A 16,135-nucleotide genomic window follows, 5' to 3' on the forward strand; every position below is an offset into this window, starting at 1 on the left:
TTTCACCAGCATGAGAGCATCAAGGATGTCATTTGGATGTGAATGTAGGGAAAACAAAAATTCAATCCATTCTTCATATTCTATGCATTGAAAGTTAGCCAAACTTGCACCCTTGTTTTCAGTTGTTATCAGAATGCTTGTGGGAAACATTTGCTTACAACATTTTATGGCAATGATTCAGAGAGAATGCTATTCATGTTCCTCACATAAGTCTGCCATAATCAGGTAGGGGTAGTATTCACTTTCAGTGATATGTCAAGGCTTTTCCAAATTCTTCCAAGTTAAACATGAATGATTGGATCCTTTGATTTTCAAACCACCAATGCCAGTTTTGTGCATTTCAGTTCATAAAGTGGAACTGATCGATTTTCTTTTTTTTTCTCCAACATTCACATCCTTTGCAAATGCTTGCATGCCTTAGAAAACACACTTTTATTGGTTTGTCTTGTAAATGTAAACAGGAAGTGTATTGTTAGTAGCAATACGGTATTATCAAAAGAATGTTGTTAAAAAATCATCCATAGTTTTAAAAAAAAAGTGTACATGTACAACAATTTATGGTAGTATCGTTCATATATTGGAATATATTGTGTTGGCTGGTATCTCTGTATTATGGTTGTACATTTCCCCCCTCAATTATTTAGGCCAAAATGTTATCTAAAAAGTGTGGTGTATGTACCCAGAAAATAATTATTATTTATGGAAAGGAACTATCGAAATTATGGTTTTCAGTGGAGGATCTAAGATGAGAATATAAGACATATCTCTTTTCTTTCAATGCTGCAAGACAATCTTTGTCATCAGAGAGGGGTAAGAAGAGAGTATATATCTAGATGAATTAACCATAAATATTTTGAAAAATTTAGATTGAAAAAGGACTTATAAAATAAAATTTTCAGCACTATCTCTCTATTAGAAATGACACAGAGCGACACAGTGTGAACACATGGTCATTGTGTTTAGCCTCTTGGTTGAACAAATTGACTTTGTTGAATTGAAGCATTCTTTATGTATGTGTTCACACTGTGTCCCTCTGTCTTATTTCCAGTAGGGCAGTTTCTGAAAAATACCTTTCTTTCATTTTTCGTCTGACCTTATATGATATGGGGCATGTAAAATCTTGGCATGCTCGTGGTTGGGGTAAGGTTAGGATAATATAGTATCTCCTTAAGTATAAAATATGTCTATTATCAGTGAAAAATTATCTTCCAAAACCTGCAGGCCTGTATGCATAGAGCATACACTTATCAAGTAAAAATATACTTGATTTCGTCACATAAATAGGTTCACTTAAATTTATCATGTGTGGAGTGTGAGAGAATGAATGCTGACATTGTTGCTGCGTGCTCTGTTTATATAGCAATGAAACATGAACAGAGTTTCTTGGAAAGTCTTGCTGACAAGAAATCTAAAACATTGATGTGCTTAGCAGAGAAAAGACAGAAAATGAAAAAAAATGTAGGACCAAGTATTTGAAAAGCAAAGAGACTGAAAGAGTGTGCAAAAGAGAGAATTGTATGTGTGTCTGTATGTCATTTTAAATTCTTAATCCTTTAAAGAAAGAGTAACGCATTATTCTTCTATATAAAAAGAGAGCTCTTCACTTATTCTGTTTGTTATATGAGCCTGATTAGGTCTTTGCAAAACTATATTGACACTCTGAGAATCTGTTAATAATCAGGGCTGTGTGACATGAAGCTTAGCCATTGATCGTTTGTGATAGCTCTTCCCTCAGAGCTAATCATTATGGGCACATTGCTCTACAAAAAGGGCAGGGCCATTGGAGGGGTCAAAGGGGGTAACAACACCACCACCACCCCCCCCCCCCCCCCCATGAGATTTAAAAGGAACTGATGAAAAAGAGGCTCAAAGGGGAATGACTCGAGTATTGCGAAGAGTGTACTTGATTTTGTAACTATTTAATACCTGTAAGTTTTTTGTTTAAAAACACAAACAAGTTATTTTTTAGGTCACCTTGTACCCCAACCCCCCATTAAAATACCCTGGTCCTGCCCCTACTCAGAATTAAGCTTTCCATGGAAGTTAGTATTGATGTCAGTTATACTATCAATGTTCGTTGTGTACCCTAATCAGGGCCCTGTCTTACAAAGAGTTACAATTGATCTGTTACAATTGATCTAATCAATTGTAACTACGGAAATCCATCAGTGGCATAATGTCCTTTGTAAACTAAGGAGAACACACCGAACTTTCAAGGAATTTATGGACATACATTCATATCTAGAAATTTTTTTGAGCAAACATGCAATGTATATGTTGACTTTGCTGGCTTTCCATAGTTGCGAGTGATCGTATCAATCGCAACTATTTGTAAGACGGGCCCCTGTACCGTCTATTCCTCATCCTGATAATCTTTCATGTAAACCAACACTTTGTTTTACTGGTATGGTACTTGACATTGCTCTCAAACCAACCTAACCTATTGATAACATTAGTAAGAGGATACACATGCACGTAATGTGAGATGAGTGTTTTTGTATGTTGTTAAATCCTGTTCATTTACCAGCATTCATTTGCATGTTGATACTTAACCTTTCATAAATTCACTTGGGCATGGAATATAGGTTCATAAGATAAGCACAAACTTAAAATTGAGTTTGGTTTTTTTTTCTTAGCTTTTGCACTCTTCATGTATTGATATAATTTATATCATATCAAATGCAGTTTTATTTATTTCAACCTTCATCTTTAATGGTTAAGACCATCAAACTAAGACATATACAGTATGTCATTTATACAATGATAAGACACAATGATGATAGCTTATAAAAAGGGGCGAACAAGTTGAAATAACCAGAATTTTGACCAAATTACCTTTAGGCAGAATATCATAGGTTAAAATTTTTTACTGCATGTTGCTCTTCTAAGGCTGTCATGTTAGAAATATGACAAGAATGTCAGCCAGATGCATATGTTGTTCCATACACATGTTTATTTGGTAAAAAAAATACACTGCAAATGCTTTTGTGAACAACTTATTTATTTATCAATTCCATTAACATAGGTTTTGACCTTGCAGCTAATTTACATGGATTAAAAATGATGTAAAATTATGAAAAATATATATTATCACTGTCAGGATCTCTTTTACATCACAGTGCACTAGTGCAGGAGGGAATATGTATATCATTGCTGCACTATATAACTTTTCTAATCATTATGATTATTATTGTTGTTTAATTTATGCTGCTTGCCGTTGCTGTCGTGCATGAGTGTTTATCATCATATAACCCTTTGCATGGCTGCCATTCCTCCATCCCGACCAAATGCAACATCTTCAGCTGTAAACCGAAGAAGCATTGGATAAGGGTCCTGTTGCAGGAATGTTACTATTACTTTGCCATCCAATGGTAACTACCCTGGAAACGACACTAAACAGCTTAACAGAATCAAGGATTCCAATAAAGATACCGTTGGATAACAAAGTTAATATAATAGTAGCTTTTATGCAATGGGGCCCGGAAGATCATTTCATAAAACTGTTTGTTGTATGACTTTGCACACAACTGGTGACTGTTTTTTTGTGCTAAAATATATATCCATGGAGATAGAAGCTTGTATCTCCATGATATATCCCTATGTAGCTAATTTAGCACATAAGAACATGTTCCAGCCAAACATTAAGTTGTGTGTGTTAGTTTTGCATAAAGTTGTGCATAACTCTACAAACCGCTTTATGAAACACTACCCAGAATGTACATACTTCATCAGGGATCTAATTCATGGAGCTTATATTGATAACAATAGCAAGACATTTTATGACATATTTGCTGTTGAGACCAATCAAAATGCAGGATGCAAATGGGTTGCTTTTAAAAGTAGCTACTTGTGAAATAGGTTCCACGTTGTGGAGAGGTCAATGCACTCTGTAACCTACATATTTCTATGTTCATGAATATGGTCAGGCATTATTGTCATTGAAAAGTCATATGTACTGTGGGAAGTGAAATGAAAAATGGCTGTTATTATCATAAAGATATACTGTTGCCTTTTTGTCTTATTTCACTCAGCAGAAATGAATACAGAATGAAGAGAAATCAACAATATTCCTTGACATTCTTGCATCTGTCTGTGATGAGTGCATGACTGAATGCTTCAGAATGTATTTTCTTATTGCATGTTGCTTTGGATGAATGAACTTAATTGATATAACTCTAATGTGACATTAATGATAGGTCCAGTTTTATCAGAGGATATATATACTATAAAGGGGATATGATTTGCATCCATTTATTTGATATCAGAAATATTTCAACAATTAGAGATAACTTTTTAGAGATAGCTTTCTCATTTGGTGATAATGTGCTCTTGCACTATCATGCCATGTAGACCATTTATATAATGCAGTTTGAGTTCATTTTGTTATCTTTTATAATGTTGAAAGTCTGTGAGTTGTATAAGCATACTTGAATTTAGAATGCATTGTAAACCAGGGAGCTTGTTTCACAAAGCTGTTATGAATGATCGGTCACATGCTTTGCATGTAACTATCAAACAGATTTATGAAACAGGACCAAGGCTTACAGTATATTGGTGATAAGCATTACAAATAAATGCAAAAATCACTCAAACACATCACCATAATTTTAGATTTTCCTGATTTTATTAAGTCAAAGTGAGACGATAGTAAGAGTTATAATATGTTACCTATGAACAAATACATGTACTTATTTCTTTTCTATTTTATTTATTCAATTTTTAGAGTCAATATTCAGGAGAAAGTCTTGACCACAATGATAAAAATTAAGAGTTGATTGCTGAAAAGTGTAAATTGATTGTACATTATTTTACTTTCTGCAGGAATGTGAAAATAAAAGTGGAACATAATATTAAAACAAAATAGATTTAGAACTGTTGAAAATATACAACACATGAAGTCACTATAGTGTATCAAAAATTTCATTTTTGGGGGGTCTTTTTTATAGGTTAGTGTCTCCATTCCAACAAATGTGCATTAAATCAATGAAAAATATTTGTCTGGCTTAGAAATTCAGATATTACAACCCATGTTAAGATTACTACTCACGTAGAAAAGTATGTTGTTTTTATTATTGGATAAGTTGATGAAATTAAGATGTCTAAAAAAGTAGGATTACTCGTGGACAATGCAGAATTCCTTAAACCTGACATAAAGTTATAGTTGTGCACAATATCAGGTAATCACAAATATATTCTAAATCTATTTAAAATAACCTTTCAAAACCCAATGAAACATCTGTTTGACCAGTATCAACATAGATAGACATTTACTTGTAATGTAAATGAATACAAGTGGTCTACAAGTCTTTTTTGGGGGGTAAAATTATGTTAATTTTTAGCAACTGCGTTAAAGTTATACCATTGTTAGAATTGGGAAGAAAATTATATACATATAATAAGCTTTTATATCAAAATAATGCCTGTTGCTTCTCACACACAACACAATGTTGTGTGTTAACTCTTTATTTCCCTTCTTGTATGTAAGAATACAGACCAAGATATGTAAAGGTTATTGATGACAATAAGGAAAGAACACAGAATCTGTTTGTAATTTGAGGGCCTTTGTCAGCAATTCAATCAATCAGTGACAGTTGACTCATATTTTCCTGGTACATGAAAAGATTTATTTTAAGGTCTACTTGCCTTATTTCATTCAAAGAATTTCACATAAAACTATAAGCTTTCATATATGCATTTTAGAACTGCATTTTAAACGATTAAACAAAGTCCTGTGTAAGTAATAGAAATTAGATGTTAGTAACCATATTTACTGCTTTTCTGTTGGGATTGTCAATGTATATTTTGGCATAAATCTCCATTGTACATGTATCTATTTGGTTTGTTTTGTTTTCATTGTGTACTCCTTTGTAGCTTTTGTTATTTATCATTATTAAAGGTGTGGTAAAAGAGTCTAGAAATTTGATATCCTCTGGATATTGTAGAATGCTATCAAAAGAATAGAAGTAAATATTCCAACTGATTACAGGTTTATTGTAATAACAATATTTCTATTGTAAATTCACCAATGTGCTTATACTTTGCCTGTGTATAGTTCATATGCTTTATACAAACTTAAATATCGGTCAGAACCAATAACTTAGTTTATTTCATACATTTTGATAAAATGAGAAGTATTGTCTAATTATTGTTTTACATGTAGGTGCTGTGTTTGTGAGAATTTTGATGAAAGATAATTGATATTCTGACATAGCAAAAAGCATGACTTCAGGAAATAATAAAAACAATATTCTGCTATTATCATTCTGTTATATGTACATTAAGCACTTAAAAACATTTGGAATGATGTATCTAAAATATTGTTTGTTATTTTCTTATTTAGAAGCCCAAAAGCATGACTGACATGATTTTTTTTTTTACAGAAAATTGAATATTAATTGAATCAATGACCTTTATGATATATCCAAGCATATGATTACAAAATGAAAAACTTTTGGTACAGTTGGTCAATATATAATACCCCTGACATTTTAACATTTCAAGTGATTCAGACAGCTTTATATAAAGTATTATATTTTTGCGTTCTAAATGTAAATACTATCAATTGTTTAATTTAAATCACTGAAATGTTATTTTTCCTCTAATAATACAAGGTGTGAATCAGCCTTTTAAAGGTTTTTTTTTTTTCTGTAGCGTTGTTTCTGTAGGAATCAAATATATGCCAGTATTTGAATTTAAGTAATTGTAAATCAATTGTTAGATTGATTTATTGTATTAGCAAATTTCTGCTCATTGTTTACAAACAGGGCATAGACCAGCCACTAGTTTGATATCTCTTACATTGTCTCGAGATTATTTTGTATTAGGAAAGCAAATGACATGAATTATTAGGAAAAGGAGTGAAATGAACAATCCTCTTCCCTCTAGGCCCAACTTAACATTACTGTGTATTACTTAATTTATTATTTATAACTTGAGGGGATGATGATTTGTGGTATGAAACATTTGTTGGTATGTCATTAGTTTAGAAATTGTGGTTTTACACATTTGTTTAGGACCTGTCTTTAATTTGAATGCAAATGTTGGCCTTGTATGTATATTAAAGAATAAAGATGCAACCTTTTGTGCCAGTTATGTTTTTGCTTCAGAAACTGAACAAATATGCATTGTTCCGAGTTGATAGGAACTTATATGTTGGTTTAGAAATATCTACAGATATTTTTAAACCAACATATAAGTTCCTATCAACTTTTGGTTTAAAAAAATGCATACAAAATGAACTTGGATTTTTTTTTCAACACCAGTTGATCAGTTCATATTTTTTACCAACTTTGTGGTTGGTTAAAAGTAAATGTTAGAGTGAACATGATGACCATCATACATTTCACTTTTTAGAAAGCCAGTAGTAAGGGAAATATTGTAATTAATGGAAGATGCACATTGTCACCTAAAAAATGTGCCCCATTAAGTCAGCAGAATTTATTGTCTTTGTGTCTACAAATATGTGGTGATTATGCTTGGTCTTTTAGACATGACAGGTCATTGTGTATTGTCATTTGTAGTACAATAGTAAACTTCATATATGTAAAATGTTTCTTTAGTAGGCTTAAGGAGATGGCTATCAAAAATCTTTTTTTTGTGTGTAATGTGCATGTGTTTTATTTATGCTATGTTAGCATATGCACAACAAATCATTATTATCACAGTGATGAAAATGTTTCACAAACATTAATCAATGAAATTGCGTATAACTGGCAGGTCGTACCGGATTCTTTTTCCATTTACTCTCTCAGAGGACATGTTGGCTCAGTGGTAGAGTACCCGCCTCGTGAACGTGAGGTCGTGGGTTCAATCCCTGGCCAAGCCATACCAAAAACCTATAAAATGTGGGACCTTCTACCATATAGTCAGGCGCTCAGCCTAGAAGTCTGGCAATTTGGTTGCCTAGATCAACTTGGTTGCCATTCTGCGCCTTTCTACAAGAATTGAAAATCAATGTGCTGTAGTTAGAATTAATATAGTGAGAGTTAATTACCAACAAGAATATGCAATTGATTGCAAAAATTTTTGTGTCAACTCCTTTTTTATGTCTTTGTGAAAATCCCTTTGATCTTTATCATAAAGATGTTGGTAAAGATATGGTAAACTGTACAAATGGCAGGGTTATGGTAAGCCAAATGTAGTTCTTTACATTACACCATCAGTTTATATCCAAATATGCAGGCTAAATATTATTATTAGTAATATTAAGAAGCATTTTCAATACAAATCATATTTTTGACTGGGTCTCCTTGAAAATGTTAAAAATATAATTATAATTTAGTTTTAAACATATGGGAGCTTGATGTTCCTGATTTGGCACTTCATACTCCTATCAGTTGTTCATTAAATTGTTTGTAATATCCTGCATAACTTTGTAACCAACTTTATGAAACACCTTCCCAGGTTATAAAGATGTTTGTACATATAGATTATACTCATTTTGCGAAACAGTAAGTATCGTCTGTTCAGAGCCAAAAGGGTGTTTAGTCTGTGTGTGAACATCCTTCTTCAACAATGTTTTAGCATTTCTTGTACATGTCCTATTTGTTTCCTAACATATTGATTTTGATATATTGCAAAAAAAAAATTGTACAGTATCTTTTGTGTATTTTATTATGAAGAAAAAACATTAAAAAACAAGGCAGGTGACCAAACAATATAGACGAGTTTTTGGTTGTTTAATATCCACTAGATTGTTGTTTATGATTGTTGTGAACTGTGGCAAGATAAATGCCCGGATAAATGCAAAATAAAGAGGCTGGTGTAAGTGAAATAGTGAATAAAGATATGATTTATATGGGCATTGAAGAGGCAAGTACAATATGTCAAAATGGAGACCTTTATAAGAGAAAAGACTAAAGATATGTACATGCATGCTCAATTTAATAATCTTTTAATAGTAAAAGCAACTTCAACAAGTTTGACAGGAAATGAAATGAAATTTAGAATTTAGAACCTACATTCTTGAAGTAGACTGAAGACTTGATAGAGAAATTTAGGAATTATTGAAAGTTAATGATCATAAATACACTAATTTGTTTGATATCGGTGATTAGTGAGTTCAAATCACAACACTTAACCATGCATGGGCCAGCAGTTGTTACTTAAATTTCCTGTTGAACATTAATTTTCTCATTCCTTGAATATTCAACTTTGATCCCTAAGTACTATGATGATCATTTGGAATACAATGTTTAAGGTTGAATGTTTGGTCTGGAAATATATATTTTTTAATGAAGATAAGGTGAAACTTCAGGGGTTCATTTAATAAAAGTTACATCCATTGTAACTTTGTCATTATGGAGACTACCATGCATGTAACATGGCTCAGCCAATCACAATCTAGGATTCTGTGGTAGTTGCAATGATGGCCAGGTTACAGTAGTTTAAAGTATTTATGGAACGGTCCCAGGGCAGTGTGGAGTGGTCCATTTCACCTGAGCAAAATGTAACTCATCACACCATAATCCCTCTAAAAGCAATATCAACTTTAACTAGCTGTGTTACATCTCACCCCCTTCCCTTTGTTAATGATCAGATGAATCTTATTAAAAAAAAATATTTAAAAAAACATGAAAATGGTGATGACAAGGTTTAAGTTACATTATTTTGCATTACTGATCTGCACGTTAGTATACTAGTAGGCCTATTCTGGTATTTCTATGCTCGATGTTGTTTTCTGGTGGGAATCCGGCGATGATCCGTTGTATGATGTCGCCGCGGTGGGAGCGTGGTCGAGCGGGGTCTTGTCCTCTTCGCCTTCTCCATCGTCACCTACTGCCCACATGATACACTTTAAAGGTAGCTTTATGAGTGAGAGTAATAAGTCGAGGATGTACTCAAGACAAGGCGCACAGCAGGGACAACAGATCTTCACTGCGTGGGGACAAAAGAAAATAATAAACAAGAGGAGAGGTGGAGAAAAAGAAAGAAGAGGATGAGGAAAAGAAGGAGAAAGAAAGTAGGAGGAGAAGGAGGAGAAAGAGAAGAAGAAAAAAATTAAGAAGAAGAAGATGGAGGAGGAGGAGAAGACGAAGAAGAAGGAGGAGAAGAAGAAGGAAAAGAAAAAGAAGGAGAAGGAGAAGAAGAAGAAGAAGATGAAGAAGAAGATGGAGGAGGAGGAGAAGACGAAGAAGAAGGAGGAGGAGAAGACGAAGAAGAAGGAGGAGGAGAAGAAGAAAAAGAAGGAGAAGAAGAAGATGGACGAGGAGGAGAAGACGAAGAAGAAGGAGGAGGAGGAGAAGAAGAAGAAGAAGGAGGAGGAGAAGACGAAGAAGAAGGAGGAGAAGAAGGAGGAGAAGAAGAAGGAGGAGGAGAAGACGAAGAAGAAGGAGAAGGAGAAGAAGAAAAAGAAGGAGGATAAGAAGAAGAAGAAGTAGAAGAAGATGGAGGAGGAGGAGAAGACGAAGAAGGAGGAGGAGGAGAAGGAGGAAGAGAAGACGAAGAAGAAGGAGGAGGAGGAGAAGAAGAAGAAAAAGAAGAAGGAGGAGAAGAAGAAGAAGAAGAAGAAGATGGACGAGGAGGAGAAGACGAAGAAGACGGAGGAGGAGAAGAAGAAGAAGTAGAAGAAGAAAGAGGAGGAGGAGGAGAAGAAGAAGAAGGAGGAGGAGAAGACGAAGAAGAAGGAAGAGGAGGAGAAGAAGAAGAAGAAGAAAGATGAAGGTGAAAATGAAGATGAAGGAGCAGGAGGAAAAAATGTAGATAAATCGATGAAGGCATGCGCAATACCGAATTGTCGAGAAGAGATCATAATTATCGTTACTTTGTATAATTCATGATTATCTGGTTTATTCTCATTATTCCTATAAATGAATAATTTTCTCTTCTCTCGCTCGATCGCTGCGCACACTCAAACTTTCATTCAAGATATTAGGCCAATGACCATTTTCAAGCCAGGTGCTGTACTATCCCAAGTTTTATTAATAATGACTGTACTTGAATTAGAATAGTAAAAAGGTATTTTATATTTACGTGGGCAACATATGATGCCAAGTACAATCCCCAGAAGACTGAGTGCAAGTAGCAGAGGTAGGCAGATGATCACAAGAATCACCTTCAAGATGACCTTGAAACAGACCACGAGACCCTCTCCACAGGACATTTTCTGAATCCTCAGAATCGAAATATAAATAATTGGTGTTTAATTATAAGCAGTAATGTGATGACCAACAAGTTTTAGGGGCAGAATATGGCGTATGGGCAAAAAAAAAAAAAATATAATTGAAATCTAAATCTTTTATAAAATGTTTACCTATTTACATATCACTGTATGAAGCCAATACATAATATAATAATAATATAGGGTATTTATATTGCGCACATATCCACCTTGTTAGGTGCTCAAGGCGCTCCTATATTACCCGGCTAAGCTAGGCGTTCATGAAACCATGAAACATGAAACATAAAACCATAATATGTTTGAAATACGTATATATTATACATTTTTATCAGAATAGTGGTAAATAGCGAACAAATAACGAGTTATTTTAACTTTAAACAATAAATTGTCGTTTTATCGTATATCATAAATTAGTTGTTTTTTTAACACTCTTTGGTTTTATATTCAAACTCTAATTTTAAAAAATGATGTCAGTTAACACCTCAGTTTTACTCTTTAATTAAACGAAACCATACGAGGTCGGTAAGCAGTTGAATGTTTATCACAATAGCACTCAACTTTCTATTATTTCTAATATTATTGTTTAATATAATGAAAAGAACAAGCGATCGCGTAACGTTTCAATCAAAATTACCTTACCTTTGTTGCCTTTGTGTAGAGTATGTGCCTTCAATTCAAAGGGAAATTGAATCCATGAAAATAAATGAACGAAATGTCTTAAAATTCTGCACTTCAGCAATTAGAGATTAAACGAAAGCAGCTATTTCCCCAATAGATGGATCCTGCATATGAATTATGCGGGCCGGATTATTAACAATACAGGCATCAGCTCCATATGTCCCTACTTTTATTTCATCCCCATGGCCTCTCTCTCCCCCTCTCCCTCTTCTCCTCCCTCCCCTCTCTCTCTCTCTCCCTCCCCCCTCTCCCATTCCTTTCCCTTTCTCTATATTTCCTCGCTGTCTCTCGTACCCTTCACCTTTCTTTATTAATCACCCTTCTTGTATAATATCTTCCCCTTTTTTCTTAATCAGAAATCTTGAATGATGGTGGGGGGGGGGTGTAAATCACCACCATTGATCAGTTTACGATCAAACTTGTTTCCCATCATGATATAGTGCAATTTGCACAATTAATGTGGTCTTTATGTTATTATAATTTATTCATAATTTTGATCCCTTGTTAAGTTGGTGATACTTTTCTTCTCCCCCATTTTAGAGCACAGTGTATCACCCTTTAATGTAATGTGACCCTACTTGTTTCTAGCTTATTAATGTCCTGGCGTCTACTCGGTTTCCTTACAACCAACTGTTGGTTATGATGAGCGCTTCCCCTCAGACCCGCGTTGATTATTATTAATTAGTTTAATTATTTTTTTTAAGTATTAGGCGTATCGATTAAAAAACAAACATTTGGCAGTCCCATCAAACTCATCTCTGACGAGACAAAGAGCGGCATCCGATTGCATTGATGGGCGACTTCTCCTGAAAAGATAGTCTGCCCCCTCTCGGTAGCAGACAACACAACTGTTCTGTTCTTTATTCACTTTTATAATTGACCAACGGTACGCGACAATGTCCCCCGCGATCTTCTTATAAATTGCAAGTTTGCAATGCAGATTAGATAACTGATGGAAATACGTGATTTACTGAATTGGGTTCACTTGAAATTGCATGGATTTGAAGTAAATCCAGCTGGACTGTAAATAGGGACTAATCAAATTCTGAATTTAGTTATATAATCTTACACAAAATATTTTCAAACCTCGAGGGATTTGAATTAAAATCATTTGATATTTAAAAACCAAGCCTTATGATAAAAACTAAATTCAAAATTCGATTGGTCCCTAACTATAGTCCATCTGGGGGCGGAAATATTATGTCCACTTTACCCGAGTCGCCGCTCAGAGCTAAAAACCAGAGGAGGGGGGGGGGGGGGTAAGGGGGTAACCATAAGTCATTGAGACTGGGATCTAATTAGCTTTATTCTTACAAACAAAAGTTACTGTGTCTCATGTTGCATAAAGAAACATTGTGAGCGCTTGGTAAACATTTGTTTGAGCTATTTCATTTATGTAGACTTGAAATCGACGATTTTAAGCACTTTTTGTAACCATGAGTAAACTTTCTAACGAGAGCGCGAGTGAGAGCTGACTAAAACTGTTAATACACTAACATTAAGAGGGACAGTGTAAGGATTGTTTCAGTGACTTCTGAATAGGATGCATACCTCACCAATAAAAATTCGACCCCGTAAACCAACAGAAGGGAACATAGGCCTATGCCTATTATGATCCCTGAAATAAAGTCTTGAAAATGGTGATTGAAATTGTAAGTCTTTGGGGGGTATACCATGGCTTTTAAATTTCAGTCTTGAAAATGTGCTTATATCAGCAGCAACATCTCATTGTATGTTGTGATGGGCAGGTATGAACTTCAGTGGGGGTAGGGGCGATCGTCCCCTATATGCTGTTGGACAAAATAATAAAGAAGAAAAGATAAAAGGAAACGGAAGAAAGGAACTCTATGATAAAGAAAACAAATGTCTTGCTTTGGTGAATTTTATAATTCAGCTGTATAGAAAACAAAGTCACCTGTAGGCGCTATAGCTCTGTGGGGGGGGGGGGGTTCAGATTCAGGTGACCCAGGCTCGATTTCCACTTGGTGCGCTAGTGCCCTTTGGTAAGGCATTAATCCTCGGTCCCTTGGAGAGGACTTTAAACCGTCGCACAGTGGGCCAGGAGAGGGCAAAAGTGCGCCAAAACTGGTTTTTGGTCATGAAACAAATTTTGTTTTTTTCATGTTCTAAGCGAAGATGAGAACCTGTAGAATGTCTCCATACAATATTGCTCCATTAAATTGATTATTAGTTGCCCATTTTTATTCAATATTACCGGAAAATGACTCTTTACGGCTACCGCATATGTAAATGACACGTTTTAGATATTTCACTGTATTGACCAAACGGATTGCTCAATTTATTTCTAATTCACGGTGCTTTTTGATGAATAATTTTTCTAAGTGATCAAAGATTTTCAAGATAAAATTACAATTCCTTCAGAGGAAATTTAGGACGAAACCATTTGACATTGGGGGTTTTAGCAATTTTTTTTTTCACGAGCATTTCTTTTACAAATTGCTGCCGATTGCTGCGCTGTAGATACCATGACGGTCTTTGTTATAGTTCATGCTTTACATTGATACTAAATTTAGCTGCATATACGTGCATTTTCTGGAGATATAACCAATTTTCCAACCACATGTTCGCCGTATTTATCACAAAAATCGTTCCAAGTTAGTGTCCCATTATGCGCGTGCCGAACGTTGCGGTGACATTAAACAAACTCCTCGTCGCGTGCTGGGAGAGAGAGAGAGAGAGAGAGAGAGAGAGAGGGGGGGGGGTCTGGATCAAGTGTCTGGCTCTTGTGACTGGTGTCTGTCTAAAATATTTTCATTAAACATACGTAAAGGCAAGCTTTCATTTCCAATTCCACTAACTATAATAATACATGTAACACAACTTCATATTGATGCCAAACTGTTCCATCCCGTGTTCCATATCTGATATGCTGTCATCATGAGAAGATTATTTATTAAGGTAAGATTCCCGGGTAAGATTATATTTGTTTTGTTGTTCATAAACCAAGTAGGGGCTACTGTATATCTTTATAACACACATGACTACGGATGTGATAGGTCTCACGCAGTTTTCTGACAAAATATGAAAATGTGTATAGGACAGAGATGGGATATACGTGGGCTCTACATGTATAAGTTGCATTATCATTATTAGTATTTATCCCCACAAAAGGGTTTGTAACTTCACATACACGTATGAATTCGTTTATCTTTTGGCTTATTCTAAATTTGCTATAATTGTTAGTATCGATCAAGAAGGAAGTGTATATTATAATTTCAAGGATTGTTTGGTTTATGACTCTCACTGACTTTATATGTATTCCACAGACTAATGGTAACAGGTGACATTGTGATTAGTAGCAAGTTTTTAAGTGTGCAACAATCACAGCCTCTTCCCCCTGATGTTCCAAAGTATGCTAAAAGATCCTCTCACCAAAGACATAATAGTTGGTGAGATAGCAGAGAGAGACTCTGATTTGGAATAACTTTGTATACGTCGTTCCTGGTGAAATAGGTAGGCCTTGTAGGGCCTTGTACTGATTAACCTGCAGAGGACCCGGCCTCTATTATTTATCACTGGAATCATTATTTTAAAGATTTCACTGTCCACGTCTGGTATCAATCCATTTTAATTCATGTAGGTGTGGTTAATTATTGTACCCAGGGAATGAAAATACTCCTTTGCATTTTTTTGGGTACAATTTCACTTTGAATTTTACAATTCCGGATTCATGGTAGGGCGCCCTCTTTAAGCGATACTCAAGTAACCAATTGAATTATTTGTACCCCGAGCACAGACTTTTCATGTTTGTTTGCCTGTTTGCTGTTTGCTAATATGCTTAATTATTGCTCAAATTTCTCTAAAACCAGTTTCTGAAAATTTGAAACTTATTGTAGAATTAGAAACATGTAATTTCTTCTCAAATGTTAACAGCCAATCAGAAAACAGTATTTTAACGACGTCATCAATATTTGAAAAAACTTTTATTGAATTCTACGGGTGAAATTACCCCTATCTACCAAATTTAATCGTACAAATGTGTGAATAATGGGTTTTGGCGCACTTTGGGTTCATTCTGGCCCACTGTGCGTCGGTCCTATGGTTGCTTGCTTACAAGCATTCATGCTTTCTTAGCAATCAGGTAAAAAAAATCACCGCCACCCATCTTTTTATTTTTACCCCTATAATAAAAACCCTCTGGTGCTGCCTCTGTTCTGTTTATCATGATTATGAATTATGAACCATCCTCGGACAATTCTCACATCTTTGTCTAAAAACAAAAAAGAAAAGAAACTGAAAAGGAAAATCGAAATGGATAAATCCGGGGGATAAATACAAAATTGAAACTTTGAAGTTATCGTCCATGTCAGTTTACAA

This window comes from Lytechinus pictus, chromosome 7 (genome assembly GCF_037042905.1).
Source record: "Lytechinus pictus isolate F3 Inbred chromosome 7, Lp3.0, whole genome shotgun sequence".
NCBI lineage: Eukaryota > Metazoa > Echinodermata > Echinoidea > Temnopleuroida > Toxopneustidae > Lytechinus > Lytechinus pictus.